At 44.9% G+C, this 12644-nt stretch overlaps 1 protein-coding gene across 1 annotated transcript in view; it reads left to right on the forward strand.

The window, feature by feature from the left end:
• ece1 (endothelin converting enzyme 1) overlaps window positions 1-12644 on the forward strand; it is a 294825-nt gene that overhangs the window by 265 nt on the left and 281916 nt on the right. The gene's annotated exons all lie outside the window — the stretch shown is intronic.

Raw genomic sequence — 12644 nt, forward strand, 5'->3', positions numbered from 1 at the left:
TTTATTTAATCCAGGGGAATGAACCTGTGTGTTTGGCGAGGGGCAAACTAGTGGGAGTGCTGCTGTGGGCAGTCAGTTTCATCCAGTGTGCAATTTCACTTTGCTTTCATTGTCGGTTTCACTGAAGGTGGGAGACGGGGGTCAGGCGACAAGTTCGAACTCTGCCAAAGCCAGACCTGGGTGCTGTGAAATCTGACTCTTTGCTTTTTATTTTTCAAACCTATTCGCTGGTCCATTCTACAAACCCCCCCTTTGCCCTTTCCCCGCTGCAGCTGACTGGCATTGGGCTGTGGGGTAAATATTCCCAGATGTGAATTCTGTGGCCAGGAGCCGAGTTGTAAACAAGTTGAACACGCAATTGAGAAAGGGCTATACGAGCCTTCTCTCTCTTTCAGCGTGCCGATGTGTGAAGAGCAGAGATAGCGAAAGCAGAACCTATTACTCGACTTCCCGTTAGGAGTGAAGTTCGAATGCATTTCCTCAGCCCCGGCAACAATGTGATATTGTTTTTTTTCACTGAACTGATGTAAATGTATCCCCCCTTCCGCGGTATCCCTCCCTCCGCTTAGAAGTGGAACAGTTCAGTAGACCAGATGACACCGGTGCCTCCCTTGTCACCCGATGACTAATGAGTTTCAGTTTGGTATCTCTATGGGATGGTACTTTGCATGTTGTTCACCATACAGCGGGAGTGAAATCTATAGAATATCCCCCCGGCCCTCCCCAAACAATATCCTGATTGCAACTCCCTTGCAAACTTCAGTGTGGCAGGGCAGTCACTAATTCTGCTCCTTGTCTTCAAGTGTCAATCATTTGCTTTTGGAAGGATTAGACACAACTACTTGTATTTATATAGCACCTTTTAATGTGCAACGTCCCAAGATGCTTCACAGGAGTATTATGAGACACAAAAAATGACACCTAGCGGTATGTAGAAATTAGGGCCGGTGACCAAAAGCTTGGACAAAGGTAGGTTTTAAGGAGCGTCTTAAAGGAGGAAAGAGAGGTTTAGGCAGGGAATTCCAGAGCTTAGGGCCCAGGCAACAGAAGGCACTGCCACCAATGGTTGAGCGATTATAATCAGGGATTCCACAGCAGCAGGGATGTAGTTCTGTTTGATGTACACCAGGTATACAGTCCTGATACAAACTGTGTTTCTGCAATCCTACAAGGTCTGCTTATAAATAAAACTTTAAAAATATTACAGCCCCCCCCTCCCCCCATCAATCCCCATCCTCCCCTCTCAAATATTTGTGCTAATTTACTTGGACCTGCTAGTGAGCGAGAGAGAGAGATTGTCAATTGATAACTGGACTCTGAATTGGGGATTGAAATAAGGTACTTTCTAAAGCATTAAATTGGGTCGGTGACTGGGAGGACAGGGCAATGGCAAACGTTTGAAAGGCAAGTTACCCAAAGCTGCCCAGATAAACAACACCAACAGCTCAGTATCTTCATTACACTGTAACCTTTGGGCCCAGGCTCCATGGCAACCACCTTTGAAAGGATGCTCATAAATATTCCAGCTGCTTTGTATTTGTTGCTGTTGCAGGTTTGGTTCTTTGACTAGTCGGCTGAATTTGTCCATCTATTGTGGTAAGGTTGTACACTGCAGGCCTCTGACTGTCCAACTGTGAGACAAATAATGTCTCCCACTATTCAAAGCAGCTCCAAATTCTGCGTACTCTACAAGCAGAAATGTAGAGTACTCATTGGGAAAAGAAATGACTGCATTAACTTGGATATTTAAGTTGCCTTGAGAAGGATGCCACAGTGACACGGTAAAGAATTCCCTTAATATCACAGTGGCTCAATGATAGCACACTTGCCTCTGAGTCAGAAGGTTGTGAGTTCAAGGCCCAGTCCAGGCACCTGAGTATGTAATCCTGTGCAATGCTGAGGGGCTGCTACACTGTCGGAAGTGTTGTCTTTTGAATGAAATGCCTCATCTGAAGAACAGCAGCAGAGTGTCTTGGTCAATATTTATCCCTCAATCAACAATCGTGTATCTCATTGCTGTTTGTGGGAGCTTGCTGGGCACACATTGGATGCTGTGTTTCCTACATTACAACAGTGACTACATTTTAAAAGTACTTCGTTGGCTCAAAGCACTGAGGTCATGAAAGGCGCTATATAAATCCAAGTTTTTCTCTTGTTTTTAACCCTCCTGTGGAAACGGCTGTAGCAATAATTTGGACCAGCTTCTAATATCAAACTGAGACCACACTGGCACTTTTTTCACAAGTGACATGCAAAACCTTAATTTAATCATGGAGTGAAATAGCTGTTACACATCTCTCCTGGTCAGTGTAATAGTTTGTGCCCATTTATTAGGTGACTGTAATGTATGAACCTGTGAGTATGCCCACAGGTTTGTCGAGTTGTGAGTGGCTTAGCTAGTTGGGTTCGGGGGGTCCATGATGAGGCAGGTGGTTGTGAGCCTAGTGGATGAACTGGTAATGTGTAGTGTGATTGTTAAACCTTTGCTAATAAACCAACTAGTTCTTAATAGCAATGTGTTGCTATGGATTCTTAAGCAAAGAACCCATAAAGCAAATACATTAGTGACCTTGTGATCACTCTCCTATCCACTCTTCACTTGATTCACCTTCAAATTACATTCTTAAAGCTGTGCAGTGACTTGGTGAAATTCTTTTCTTTGTTCTCAGAGTGTGGGCAAGCCCACATTCATTGCCCAGCCCTAGTTTCCCTGAGATAGTGGCACGGTCCACTTCAGAATCAACCACACCATGCGGGACTGGAGTTGTGTGTAGGGGTGGCAGCAATGTTCCCTTTAAGCTGTGTGGCCGCACAGGAGCCTGGAGGTCCCATGCAGGCCATTCACTGGCCATGGAATGGAAACGCCGCGCACGCACGGAAATTTGAATGGGCCGTGCACCCAAAAGGTAATTGGAGGGGAGGGGGGGAACATTGGGCGGCGGGTTCCCTGAGCGCCTGACAAAATCTCAGCGTGTCCCAAAGCGCTTTACAGCCAATAATGAAGTACTTTTGAAGCGTAGTCACTGTTCCTACAATACGTCAATCAGACGGCTTTTGTGGCTTAAATATCCACTCCCTCCACAATCAGCGTACTGTGGCTGCAGTGTGTACTATCGGACTGCTAAAGATAGAAGCTGCTATCGAATAGAACTTTTATTCAATGACAAGGTCATCATGCAATCGGTACAGTTGAGCTTGTAAACTTGAACAGTGAAGCAGCCCATGTCCGTTGTACTGGGAAGGTCAGGACTGTAACCCAGACTGGCCCACTTGCTCGTTGTAGTGATGATACGATGCCTCACTTTGAGTACCTTTTCTCTGGTCCTCAAGCGGGCAGCATGTTGATTTGTAGCAAATGGCCACATTTTGATCTTGGCTGCGAGTAGACTCGGCCCTGTAGACCTGTAATGCTGCTTTATACAGTGATGGCCTCGACAGGCCTTCCCCTGATATTGGCGCCCGCTGTGGCCTCTGAATCAGAAGGTGTGTACTATCTACAGCACGCGCTGCGGCAAGTCGCCAAGGCTCCTTTGACAGAACCTCCCAAACCCACGATCCCCACCACCGAGAAAGATAAGGGCTGCAGGTGCATGGGAACACCATCACCTCCAAGAATTCCTCCCAAGTCGCACACCATCCTAACTTGAACATATATCGTTATCCCTTCATCGCCGCTGGGTCAAAATACTGGAACTCCCGATCTAACAGCATTGTGGGAGCATCTTTTACGCATGGACTGCAGCGGTTCAAGAAGGCGGCTCACCGCCCCTTCTCCAGGGCAATAAATGCTGGCCTTGCTCACATCCCAAAGAATGATTTTAAGAACAACATAGGAACATAAGAAATAGGAGCAGGAGTAGGCAATACGGCCCCTCGAGCCTGCTCCGCCATTTAATACGATCATGGCTGATCTGATCATGGACTCGGGTCCACTTCCCCGCCCGCTCCCCATAACCCTTTATTCCCTTATTGTTTAAGAAACTGTCTATTTCTGTCTTAAATTTATTCAATGTTCCAGCTTCCACAGCTCTCCGCGGCAGCGAATTCCACAAATCCACAACCCTCTGAGAGAAGAAATTTCTCCTCATCTCAGTTTTAAATAGGCGGCCCCTTATTCTAAGATTATGCCCCCTCGTTCTAGTCTCCCCCATCAGTGGAAACATCCTCCCTGCATCCACCTTGTCAAGTCATTTTAAAAAAAAAAATTTAAAAATTCTTGTACCAGCTCTCAAGTGATGAGATTTGCTGAATACAGTTTCACTATTCACCACGGTGGGACTCTTAACTCCCAACCTGTGAGTTGTATAAACCTAGCTCCTTTATTTCCCAAGGTGATACACTTACAGGGCCGCAGGTGCAGTCCTGGATTTAATGCCTTGTTTATTGTTGAAGCGTGTAGACCTGTTGTGTAGATCTGACGGCTGAGTTCTTGCCAGCTCATGGGACTCCACCAGCAGCAGTCTCCTCAGCTGACAGAGAACAAATAGTCACTTCTGCCCTTGATCACTCCTGTCGTGCTGAACTCTGTTTTCCTCCTCCTGTGCTATGCCCCAGAACTTTTATTCAATCGCCATGTCAAAAACAAAAATAAATGGGCACGTTTGAGCTTGTAAACTGGAACGGAGAATCAGGCAGCCCACGTCCTTGTGACTGCACAGGTCAGGACTGGGTCTCTTGCTCGTTGCAGTGCATTACCATGTGCCTTTCCTCGGGTCCTTCAGGGAGAGAGTGCTGACTTGTAGCAAATAGCCGCATTTTGTTGCTGGCCACAAGCAGACTTGGCCCCCAGCCGCTCATGTAGACCTGTAATGCTGCTTTTACCATGTCAGCCAGTGGCTCAGTGGGTAACACTCATGCCTCTGACCCAAAAGGTTGTGGGTTCAAGTCCCACAAAAAAATCTCAGCTGACACTCCAGTACAGTGCTGTACTGTCAGAGGTGCCATCTTTCAGATGAGATGTTAAACTGAGGGATATGGTGATAGTGGAGTTAAGGTAGAAGATCAGCTATGATCTCACTGAATGGCCTACTCCTAATTCTTATCTTATGTAAACCAAGACTTGAATTTATATAACGCCTTTCACGACCACCGGATGTCTCAAATGGTTTTGCAGCCAATGAAGTACTTTTTGAAGTGTAGTCACTGTTGTAATGTGGGAAACACAGCAGCCAATTTACACACAGCAAGCTCCCACAAACAGCAATGTGACAATGACCAGATAATTTTTTTTGTTATGTTGATTGAGGGATAAATATTGGCCACCGGGGATAACTCCACTGCTCCTCTTCAAAATAGTGCCATGGGATTTTTTATGTCCAACTGAGAGAGCAGACAGGACCTCCGTTTAACATCTCATCTGAAAGACAGCACCTCCGACAGTGCAATGCTCCTTCAGCACCGCACTAGAGTGTCAGTCTAGATTTTTTTTATTTGTGCTGAGGTCCCTGGAGTGGATTTGAACCCACAACTTTCTGACACCAAGGCGATGGTGCTACCCACTGAGCCACAGTTGACACTATCTCATCTTCACTTTCCCACCCAATTCCCATATCCCTTGATTCCCTAAGTATCCAAGAATCTATCGCTATCGGCCTTGAATATACTCATTGACTCAGTATTCACAGCCCTCTGGGGTAGATAATTCTAAAGATTCACAATTCTCAGTGAAGAAATTTCTCCTCGTCTCAGTCTTAACTGGCCAACCCCTTATCCTGAAACTGTGGCCCCTAGTTCTAGACTCTCCAGCTCGGGGAAACAACCTCTCAGCATCTATCCTGCCAATCCCTCAAAGAATTTTATATGTTTCAATGAAATCACCTCTCATTCTTCTAAGCACCAGAGAATACAGGCCCATTCTACTCACTCACTCATAGGTCAGCCCTCTTATCCCAGGAATCAATCTAGTGAACCTTTGCACCCTCTCTAAGATAAGGAGACCAGCACTGTACAGAATACTCCCAGGTATGGTCTTATCAATATCCTATAGAATTGCAGTAAGACTTCCTTACTCTTGTACTCCAACCCCCTTGTAATAAATGCTAACATATCATTTGCCTTCCTAATTGCTTGCTGTACCTGCATGTTAACTTTCTGTGATTCATGTACAAAGACACCCAAATCCCATTCTGTGCCAACATTTACTCGTCTAGTCTCTCGCCTTTTTTAAAAAGTATTCTGCTTTTCCATTCTTCTGACCAAAGTGGATAATTTCACACTTTCCCATGTTATACTCCATCTGCCACCTTGCCCAATTCCTTAGCCTGTCTATATCCCTTTGCAGCCTCTCTGCGTACTCCTCACAGCTTACTTTCCCACATAGCTTTGTATCGTCAGCAAACTTGGATATATTACACTCATTCCCTTCATCTAAATCATTGATATCGATTGTAAAGGCACAAGCACTGATCCTTGTGGCACTCGCTGTCATGCTCCACTTCACAGTTGATAAGCTCCCCGCTGGAGTGAAACGAAACTATAGAACCAGTGGGAAGCTGTTCAACCTTCGCCGTCTCCAGGAAAAGGTCCAAGACCACCCAAACCTCTGTCGTCGAGCTACAGTATGCGGATGATGCCTGCATCTGTGCACACAGAGGCTGAACTCCAGGACATAGTCGATGTATTTACCGAGGCATATGAAAGCATGGGCCTTGCGCTTAACATTAGTAAGACAAAGGTCCTCCACCAGCCTGTCCTCGCCGCACAGCACTGCCCCCCAGACATCAAGATCCACGGCGTGGCCCTGGACAACGTGGACCACTTCCCATATCTCGGGAGCCTCCTATCAACAAGAACAAGCATCGATGACGAGATCCAACACCACCTCCAGTGCGCCAGTGCAGCCTTCGGCCGCCTGAGGAAAAGAGAGTTTGAAGACCAGTCCCTCAAAACTGTCACCAAATTCATGGTCTACAGGGCCGTAGTAATACCCGCCCTCCTGTATGGCTCCGAGACGTGGACCATGTACAGTAGACACCAAGTCACCGGTGAAATACAATCAACGATGTCAAATCCCCTGGGAGGACAGACGCACAAACGTTAACGTCCTCGTCCAGGCCAACATCCCCAGCATTGAGCACTGACCACACTTGATCAGCTCCGCTGGGCAGGCCACGTAGTTCGCATGCCAGACACGAGACTCCCAAAGCAAGCGCTCTACTCTGAACTCGTCCACAGCAAACGAGCCAAAAGTGGGCAGAGGAAACGTTACAAGGTCACCCTCAAAGTCTCCCTGATTAAGTGCGACATCCCCACTGACACCTGGGAGTCCCTGGCCATAGACCGCCCTATGTGGAGGAAGTGCATTCGGGAGGGCACTGAGCTCCTCGAGTATCGTTGCCGAGAGTATGCAGAAATCAAGCGCAGGCAGCGGAAGGAGCGTGCGGCAAACCAGGCTCCCTGCCCACTCTTTCCCTCAACGACTATCTGTCCCACCTGTGACAGAGACTGTGGTTCAGCCACCTAAGAACTCATGCTAAGAGTGGAAGCAAGTCTTCCTCGATTCCGAGGGACTGCCTATGATGATGATGATGATATGCCCAAGCACTGATCCTTGTGGCAATCCACTATTTATACCCTGCCATCCCAAAAATGGCTTGTTTATTCCTACTCTCTGTTTTCTGTCCTTTTAACGAAAGAAAATCCACAATCCATACTAATATCTTGCCCCCTATCCCATGAGCCCTAATCTTGTGTAACAACCTCTTGTGTGGCACCTTGTAGAATGCCTCTTTATAAATCCAAATATACTATATCCACCGGTTCCCCTTTATCTACCCTGCTAATTACATCCTCAAAAAAAACTCTCATAAATTTGTTAAACATAATTTCCCTTTCATAAAACCATGTTGACTCTGCCTAATCACATTATGATTTTCTAAGTGCCCTGTTACCACTTCCTGAATAATGGATTCCTGCATTTTCTCATGACTGATGTCAAGATAATTGGCCTGTAGTTCATGTTTTCTCTCTCTCTCTCTCTTTAAATAGCGGGGTTACATTTGCTACCTTCCAATCCACTGGGACTGTTCAGAAGGTAGATAATTTTTGAAAATCGCAACTAATGCATCCACTATCTCTGCAACCACCTCTTTTAAAACCCTAGGAAGTAGGCCACCAGATCCGAGGGATTTGTCAGCTTGTTGTCCTATTAATTTCTCTAGTACAGGTTGAACCTCACTTATCTGGAACTCCCTTATCCGGAACCACCACTCGTCCGGAACCATTCCCGGCCACCGGGTGGCGCATGCGCAGAACTCCAACATGAACAAATTGAAGTCCTTTCTCGCTGCCGACTCCCGCAATCGCTGGCCTGACTTTACTAATATCCTCACTCTTATTAGACACTTGGCTCCACACCAATATGTTCTTTGTGTCGTCTACTGTGACAACAAATACAAAATATTTGTTTAACATCTCTGTCACTTCCTTATTCCCCATTATAATTTCTCCTGTCTCTGCCTCTAAGGGACCCGTGTTTACTTTTGTTAATCTCTTCCTTTTTACTTACTTATAAAAGCTCTTACAATATTTTTATATTTCTTGGTAGTTTACTCTCATTCTGTTTTCTCCCTCTTTGTCAATTTCTTGGTCATCCTTTGTTGATTTAAGCCCTCGCAATCCTTAGGCATACTATTTTTGGTAACATTGTATGCCTCTTTTAATCTTAATACTGTACTATCCTTAACTTCCCTAGTTAGCAATGGTTGTATCACTTTTTCAGTGAATTTTTTTTTCCTCAAAGGAATGTATATTCGTTGAGAGTTAATAATTATTTTTTAAATGTTTTCCATTGCTTATCTACCGTCACATCTTAAATCTAGTTTCCTCATCTACCTTAGCCAACTTGCCCCTCAGAGCTCCGTAATTGGCTTAGTTTAAATTTAAGACCTTTGCTTCGGACTTAACCACATCATTTAATGATTACTCTTCCCTTTACTATAAGATTACTAATTAACCCAGTCTCTTTATACAATACTAGATCTAAACTGGCCTCTTCCCTAGTTGGTTCCTCGAAATAGTGTTCTAAAAAACTGTCTCAAATGCATTCCATGAACTCATCCTTCAAGCTATTTTTGTCAATTTGGTTTGCCCAGTCTGTACAAAGATTAAAGTTTTCCACAATTATTGCATCACCCTTATTGCATGCTCCTCTAATGTTCTGATTTATACTCTGTCTAACTCTATAGCTAATGCCAGGGGGCCTATAAATTGCTCCCACCAGTGTTTTCTGCCCTTGATTATTTTATAACTCCATGTATACTGATTCTACATCCTGATTTTCTGAGCTAAGATCCTTTCTCACAATTATCTTTCTCATCCTTTATTATTTGGGCTATCTTTCTAAAAGTCTAATACCCTGGAATAGTTAGTTCCCAATCTTGGTCATCCTGCAATCACATCTCAATAATGGCAGTTGGATCAAACCCATTTAGCTCTAAATGTGTCATTAATTTATCAATCTCTATGTTGTTACGAATGCTTCATGCATTCATATATAGTGCTTTTATTTGAACTTTTTACTATTTTTTTCCTGATGTGGCTTAGTTGCTAATGCCCTATTACTGCTGGTAAGCTGCCTCTTGGGGATAATCTGCGTGATTTTACACAAGTCGTTACTCTGCTCTACAGCCTTGATTTTTCTCTTTAGATTTCCCCTGGTCTGAACCCTTCTACCTCTTTATTAGTTTAAAGCCCTATCTACCGCTCTAGTTATTCGATTCACCAGGACACTGGTCCCAGCCCAGTTTAAGTGGAGCCCGTCCCAACGGAACAGCTCCGTCTTTCCCTAGCACTCGTGCCAGTGCCCCATGAATCGAAATCCCTGCCTCCCACACCACTCTTTCAGAACCTCTAATCTGTTTTGTCCCTATGCCAATTTCCATGTGGCTCAGGTAGTAATCCAGTGATTATTACCTTTTTTGAGGTTATGTTTTATAATTTGTATCCCAGCTCCTCCTACATGGATCACAACAACTGTATCCTCCTCCTCCTGTTCACGAGGTTTGGTGTTTCAAACAGGTATTGGATGTAGTGTTCAAAATCAAGCTCCAGTTACAACTTACTCAAAGTATCGATCTCCCAGTCCTCTGAATCCTGAAGGCGGACGTGTTCAGTGTCATCTGCCTTGTTGATCGCAAAGAAGAATAAAAAAAGCAAAATATTATTTAAATGGAGAGAGACTACAAAATGTTGAGGGATCTGGGGTCCCTGTACATGAAACGACAAAAGTTAGTATGCAGGTACAGCAAGTAATTAGGAAAGCAAATGGAATGTTGGCCTTTATTGCAAGGGGGAAGAGAGTAAAAAGCAGGGAAGTCCTGCTACAACTGTACATGGTATTGGTGAGACCACACCTGGAGTACTGCGCACAGTTTTGGTCTCCGTATTTAAGGAGGGATATACTTGCATTGGAGGCAGTTCAGAAAAAGTTCACTGGGTTGATTCCTGAAATGAAGGGGTTGTCTTATGAAGAAAGATTGAGCAGGTTGGGCCGACGCTCATTGGAGTTTAGAAGACTGAGAGGTGATCTTATTGAAACGTATAAGATTCTGAGGGGGTTTGACAGGGTAGATGCAGAGAGGATGTTTCCCCTCATGGGGGAAATCTAGAACTAGGGGGCATAGTTTCAGAATAAGTGGTCACCCATTTAGAACTCAGATGAGGAGGAATTTCTTCTCTCGTGAATCTTTGGAATTCTCTACCCCAGTGAGTTGTGGAGGCTGGGTCATTGAATATATTTAAGGTGGAGATAGACAGATTTTTGAACGACAAGGGAGTGAAGGGTTATGAGGAGCGGGCAGGAAAGTGGAGTAGAGGCCAAGATCAGATCAGCCATGATCTTATTGAATGGCGGAGCAGGCTCGAGGGGCCAAATGGCCTACTCCTGCTCCTATTTCTTATGTAAAGATGCAACAGATCACACATGCGGAAAGCCGTTCATCCATACAGTCCCCCTATTGCAACATCCAATTGTTTTTCTAATTGTTTCTCCGATGATTCCAGGATCTTTCCTCCTAATCTATCGGAGAGTCCATCGCTCTGTGTGTGGCAAGGAACTTCCGATTGTTTTAAGTTTGTTTTTTACTAGCTTTAATCTTTGGGCCCTTGTCCCAAACGTTCAGTTTTGTTTGGAGTAATATTCTGGATTTGCCTTTTATCAAAGAGAAAAAAAAATCGCAAATGCTGGAAATCTGAAGTAGCAACAAAATGCTGGAAATACACAACCAGTCCATCAGCACCGGCAGAGAAGCAAAGGTTTGTGTTTCAGACACATGCTTTATCAAACTGAATCCTAGATTGTTCTATGGTTATTATCACCCAGGTCTGTTTTTGGGGTTACTTACCATTGCCAGGTCAAACATAGAAACATAGAAAATAGGTGCAGGAGTAGGCCATTCAGCCCTTCGAGCCTGCACCGCCATTCAATAAGATCATGGCTGATCATTCCCTCAGTGATTCTTTCCTGCTTTCTCCCCATACCCCTTGATCCCCTTAGCCGTAAGGGCCATATCTAACTCCCTCTTAAATATATCCAATGAACTGGCATCAACGACTCTCTGTGGCAGGGAATTTCACAGGTTAACAACTCTCTGAGTGAAGAAGTTTCTCCTCATCTCAGTCCTAAATGGCCTACCCCTTATCCTAAGACTATGTACCCTAGTTCTGGACTTCCCCAACAGCGGGAACATTCTTTGCGCATCTAACCTGTCCACTCCCGTCAGAATCTTATACGTTTCTATGCGATCCCCTCTCATCCTTCTAAACTCCAGTAAATAAAGGCCCAGTTGATCCAGTCTCTCCTCATATGACAGGCCAGCCATCCCTGGAACTAGTCTGGTGAACCTTCGCTGCACTCCCTTAACAGCAAGAACGTCCTCCCTCAGATTAGGGGACCAAAACTGAACACAATATTCCAGGTGAGGCCTCACTAAGGCCCTGTACAACTGCAGTAAGACCTCCCTGCTCCTATACTCAAATCCCCTAGCTAGGAAGGCCAACATACCATTTGCTGCCTTCACTGCCCGCTGTACCTGCATGCCAACCTTCAATGACTGATGAACCCTGACACCCAGGTCTCGTTGCAACTCCCCTTTTCCTAATCTGCTGCCATTCAAATAATATGCCTTCGTGTTTTTGCCCCCAAAATGGATAACCTCACATTTATCCACATTATACTGCATCTGCCATATATTTGCCCACTCACCTAACCTGTCCAAATCACCCTGCAGCCTCTTAGCGTCCCCCTCTCAGCTCACACCGCCATCCAGTTTAGTGTCATCTGCAAAGTTGGAGATATTACACTCAATTCCTTCATCCAAATTGTTAATGTACATTGTAAAGAGCTGGGGTCCCAGCATTCAGCCCTGAAGCACTCCACTAGTCACTGCCTGCCATTCTGAAAAGGACCCTATTATCAATATGTGCACTACCTCTCAGTGGTTTCTCTCGGGTGCTGGTTCATGAAGCATTCATGTACATTAGGTTTACCAGCTCAAATACTGAAGTACTTTGCTTTTTTCCAATTCGTATTGTGCTGACTTGGAGTCGCTTGTTAACTTTCCTGTTCTTTTACACCCTTCCTATCTCTTCGTAGCATCCTCTGCTCTTAGCTTTGATTAAAGATGTTTAACTAGATAATTAATTGA

The sequence above is a fragment of the Pristiophorus japonicus genome, chromosome 18 (assembly GCF_044704955.1).
Source record: "Pristiophorus japonicus isolate sPriJap1 chromosome 18, sPriJap1.hap1, whole genome shotgun sequence".
Taxonomy (NCBI): Eukaryota; Metazoa; Chordata; class Chondrichthyes; family Pristiophoridae; genus Pristiophorus; species Pristiophorus japonicus.